Genomic DNA, 5,537 nt, shown 5'->3' with positions numbered 1-5,537 from the left:
GGTGTGGGATCTGTACCAGATAGGGTTGATAGAAGAGATAGAGAAGATCCAATGCAGAGCAGCATGCTTCATTACAGGATCATTTAGTAATCGCGAAAGCGTTATGGAGATGATAGATAAACTTCAGTGGACGACTCTGCAAGAGAGATGCTCATTACGGACTTTTGTTGAAGTTTCGAGAACATACCTTCACCTAAGAGTCAAGCAGTATATTGCTCCCTCCTACGTATATCTCACAAAGAGACCATGAGGATAAAATCAGAGAGATTAGAGCCCACACAGAGACGTACCGACAATCCTTCTTTTCACAAACAATACGAGATTGGAATATAAGTGAGAACCGATAGAATTACTCAAGGTACCCTCCACCATACACCATCAGGTGGCTTGCGGAGTATGGATGTGGATGTGGATGTGGATGAACTGCAGAATTTTAATTTCTATATTTGGTTTGAGTACATTCTGGAAAAGTCCACAATTGTCAACAATCATTGTACTAGGATGATCTGTAACTGTATATATACTGTATGCGTTCTGGCTGGATGCATTTCGCTCTGCACTCTTGTATGTGCAAGTGCTGAATAAACCTTCATTAAGGGAAGTTAGTGTTCATCATTCATCTATTTACAACTTCTTATGTGTGACAATATTTTGTCTATTTGATAATCAGAAAACTGACATGCAGTGATGCAACATCACAAAATAGCAGAATTTTTGTCCTGTTGGTACCAATGAACATTGTTAGTTTCTTTTAACATAACTCAGGGCCAATATTATTGATTTTCACTGTCTGTATGTGTGTTTCAGTCATATTTTTGTATTTGCTTTATGGCTATCAGTATGAAATCATATTCATGTTCACTGTTTTGCTACAAAGCACGTTTGCTCCAACCTTTTAGCATACTACAGGCACTCCTTATTATCTAATTATCATACATGAATTTGTCATCTTTCTCATTTGATAAAGAAATTCATATTCTTATTATTACAAATATTTTGTGTCCGACCAGCAGCATTGTGGTGTAATTGTGTTTACTGAAAGTTTATTAACCCAGGGCTGTATCAGGATTTGAAGATATCACATTGTCGTTTCCATACAAAAGTAAATGTGTGAAAACTGAAACCTAAGAACTTACGAACTAATTAACTTTGTAGACCAGTTGATCAAATTCCCAGAATATGGTAATTTAGTTTAAATGTCCCTAATTCAAAGGTTTTAATTAATTAAGATACAATCTCAAGTCACCAATCACTTTAGTATCTTACAGTATTTCTAAATTTGGTTCTGATAATATGGAAGCCCAAAATTTTGTGAACAAAGTGATGTTCATAGATTTCCCATATTTTGATTTTTAAAAGAAATATTCAAAGTTTATACTTTTGTTAAGTATGCTATAAGTGGCAGCTCTCTTAGAAATCATGAAAATTTTTTTGAGCACAATGGAATGGTTATCACAAAATAAAAAAAGGTAGTGCCTTGTGTTTTTGTAAAAGACAAGGATCCAAAACAGCAGGTGCATGAAGTAAATGACCCTAAAAATCTGGGCTTGTTACCTTTATAATTACTCTCTTTTGCATCATTTATTGCTGTATCTTTTCTCATAAATTACTACATAAATTACTAAAAAACAAAATGATGCATTGCCAGCAAAGGACGAGACTATAAATGGTTTACAGAAGGCAAGAAGAGCTAGCTGTGAGTCAGCTGCAGTTAGTGGAAGTCCAGTTTGCAGGTGAGTTACAGTTAAGATAAGCCAAGAGTGTGGACTATGCTGAAAACCTATGTCAAGTGTACCACATAGCAAAAATATCAGAATTATTGAGAACTATGTTAATGTCATGATAATTGTGGATGAGCAAACCTTCAACAATACACCTGTGTGTGAATGAGCTGTGAAAAATTATTATGGTATATGTATTTTAAGAATGTGTTAGTGATTAGCATCTGGCACATTATCTACAACAATACATTGTGTGGGAAGAAATTAATTATAATGCTGTGCAACTGTAATTTTTTTAAATTAATACACTTCACAATCCAAATTCCACGATTGAGATTGTAGATTCTCAGTTCACAGCGATCACTGAACAAGAAAGCTTGACGCAGTAAGAAACACACATAATAAATGAAAATGTTACAAATTTTCACGGCCATAATTCCCAAGGCACCATACTTAATATTTTGGATAAGTACTGTTAACAAGCATCAAAATGAGATTATCGAAGGAGAGGTAAGATTCTAAAATTTCCATTTTTTGTGTAACTTATTCAAGGAAAACACGTCATACCTCAAGAACTCTATTTGGCTGGATGTATACAAAACTTATTTATCTCAGATGCTTGACATGTATCCACTTAGTACTTTTAAATGAAGATTATGTTTATAATTAAATAGTAAGCATATTTAAATAATGTATGCTAAGTAAATATTCCTAAATTATTGAACTCAATTGAGAATCCTAAATTATTTCCTCATATGATTAAGTCCAAGGTATCCAACAAATTACAAGCTATAGCTAGAAAACATCCTAAAAAATTGTTCATATTCCAGTAAACTTGGGTTGACAATGAAAATCAAAACTTGGAAAAGTGGAAGTGTCAAAATGATTGAAAAAATCCTGTTGAATATTAATAAATATAACTAAGTGCTAAATTGATGCTCATTGATGCAGAGCTCGTGGAATATACTTTAAAAACTTCAAGTTTGGTAAAATATGTAACTTTTTATTCTCATCTGACCACATTAATGGATTTCTTACATTGTATTCAGGGTTCACTAAAACTGAGCAAAATATGTTTTTGGTTGGTTGAGTAAAGTGTGACTGAGAGCCAGCACACAGCTATATGAATGTGGGAACTCTACCAAGCCACTCTCAAATTGGCCAGCAATATCACCTTTTAACAGCCTAGACTGAACCAAGGCAGTCCCTGCCTTTTGTTTATCACATTATTATGAAGCCATGCCACCCAGACTGCAGAATTTTAACCTTATGATTGCATGTGGCACTGTGTTACATCCCATGGAGTTTAAGGAGGTCACAATTCTGCTATGTAAAACTGTGCAGCAGGGGGTAGGGGTGTACATAGATGAAGTGACGTAAATGACAGGCATATTGTGAAGATTATGTTGAGCTGGGAGCTAGCATTGTTAAGACCTGGATCAGGAAGTACAGAGAAAACTTGAGGACACTATGTTGGCATGGTTCTGTAAAGATTTGCACCAATCATGATTCCAGGATAGCACCAAAAGCAATATCACTGTTTGCATAATATCCCTCAAAAGTATGTAAAGAAAAAAAATAGTAATTGCTGAAATCAAAGTATTTCCTGCCATGTTCGACAATATTAACTCTACAGCCAAATAAGTCACAGAAAAACTTTAATTCTTTGCTAGAAATTTGTGAGAATTCTGTAATGAACAAAAAGTGTGTAAGCTTTCACAGATATATAATTAAATAGTCCATTAAATTTCAGGCATGCAGCTGTGCAAATAAAATTTCGTCCACTGTATTTTGGCCGCGTATCGTCCAGCCATCCTCAGAGTTAGGCACAGATACCAAGCACGGCCTTATATGCTCCACCGTGGTGGTACTGTGCATGCGGCTCACAGACTCTGGTTGTTGGCAAAGAAATACGTTTGCACATGCGCCGCCTGTGGTTAAGATGTACAGACATTCGATTTGCTGGTCGATGTATAATCGGCAGTGGTGACTCCATGATGATTTCTCTGCAGTTTTATTACCCCAAGAGCCAGATTCCAAGCTTTGTCCAAATTAAAATCATTATCTTTATGTATTACATTATTAGCTAATCTAATGTCTATAGCTTCCTTGAAGACAGATTCCCAAAAGGAAGAGGTGAATATTAAAATCTTTACATCACTGTAATTCGTGGAATGCCCTCTATCAATAAAATGTTTGGCCACAGCTGACTTGTCTGGCTGTAATAGGCATGTGTATCTTTGATTCTCTATACATCTCTCATGAATGGTGCATTTTGTTTGACCTATGTATGACTTCTCACAATTTCTGCAAGAAAGCTGTAAATCATCCTTCACAGAGCCAAGTAAGGCTGCAATCTTTGTGAGATAGCAGAAGATCATCTTAACACAGTGTTTCTCAAGAATATGGCCTATCCCCACATAGGGCAAAAATCTGAAGGAATTACGGTCTTCTTCCCCATTACATACGTGGATTCTAGGTTTTGAATTGAATGCTCTACAAATTTGTTGTAGGGAAAATCCATCCAATTTAAAAATGTTCTTGAGGTAGGTGAGCTTTCTTGCAATTTATCTTTGTCAGATATACAGTGCACCCTATGCATTTAGGTCTTAAGGACACCTATGATCTGTGAAGGGTGATGGCAGCTACTGGCATGTAGGTATAGATTTGTGTGTGTTGGTTTCCAATATACGGCATGTCCTAATGTGCCATCAACTTTACAGCAAATGACAACATCCAAAAAGGGGAGGCAGCTGTCTTTTCATATTTCCATAGTAAATTTGATACTAGCATGAATAGAATTCAAATGCTCAGGAATTCAATGTAATTCATCCATCCCATGTGGCCATACCACAAATGTGTCGCCCACGTAGCTCCACAAGACCATTGATGTAAAACTTGCTGAGTCCAGTGTCCTGTCCTCAAAGTCTTCCATGAATAAATTAGCTACTGGAGGAGAGAGGTGGTTTCCCAAAGCAACACCATTAATCTGCTCATAAAACTCACCATTAAACTGGAAATAAGATGACAAAAGCACATGTTCAAATAAGGCCACAATGGTCTTATCAAAATGTACAAATGTGGTGACTACATTTTCCTACCGATGATTTTAATAAGGAAGCTAAAAATTTGGCAGAAAATTACGTTGGTGAACCAATAGTGCTCGTTATAGGTCTCATATAAAAGTCCTCTAGACACTCATTCTAATCCATCATGTGAACTTGGGAAAGACCATAAAATCTTGGTCGTACTGCACCTTGCACTTTTAAACTTTTTATGGCTTCCTTTGGTAGTGATGAAGCATTCAGCAAGGCAGCAGTCCTTATTTTCACCTTGTTAGTAGGATCTTTGTTGATCTTCCGGTATGTACCTGAACTAAGTAGACCACATTTATTTTCCTTCCTGAGGCAAAAGGCTGGTAGCATTACCTTTATTAGCACACAGGATGACTGTGTCAGCATCCTCATGCAGATTTTGTAACACACATCTTTCTTCCTTGGAAACATTGCTTCTTTGTGGATGATGTTTCGTAATTACTCAACAGGTTCCTCATCTGATTTCTTCAGCAGAATCCTCTGATAGTGATCGAACAGCTTTTTCAATGGCTCTGATGGAAGACAATATTGGCAAAGTCTTTAGAGTAGGGGCAAAATTTAGCCCTTTAATTAAGTCAGGTTACTTAGCTTTGTCCAGATTCTTACCCGTGAAATTTATGACAGGATGCCAAATAACAGAGTCCACCTGAGAAGGCTGGTCCAATCAGCTGTACTTGGCAATATGTCTTTTTGTAGCCACTTCATGAACCAAGTCAGACTT

This window comes from Schistocerca gregaria, unplaced genomic scaffold (assembly GCF_023897955.1).
Source record: "Schistocerca gregaria isolate iqSchGreg1 unplaced genomic scaffold, iqSchGreg1.2 ptg000294l, whole genome shotgun sequence".
In the NCBI taxonomy this organism is placed as follows: Eukaryota; Metazoa; Arthropoda; class Insecta; order Orthoptera; family Acrididae; genus Schistocerca; species Schistocerca gregaria.
Note: the sequence above shows the minus strand (reverse complement) of the source record.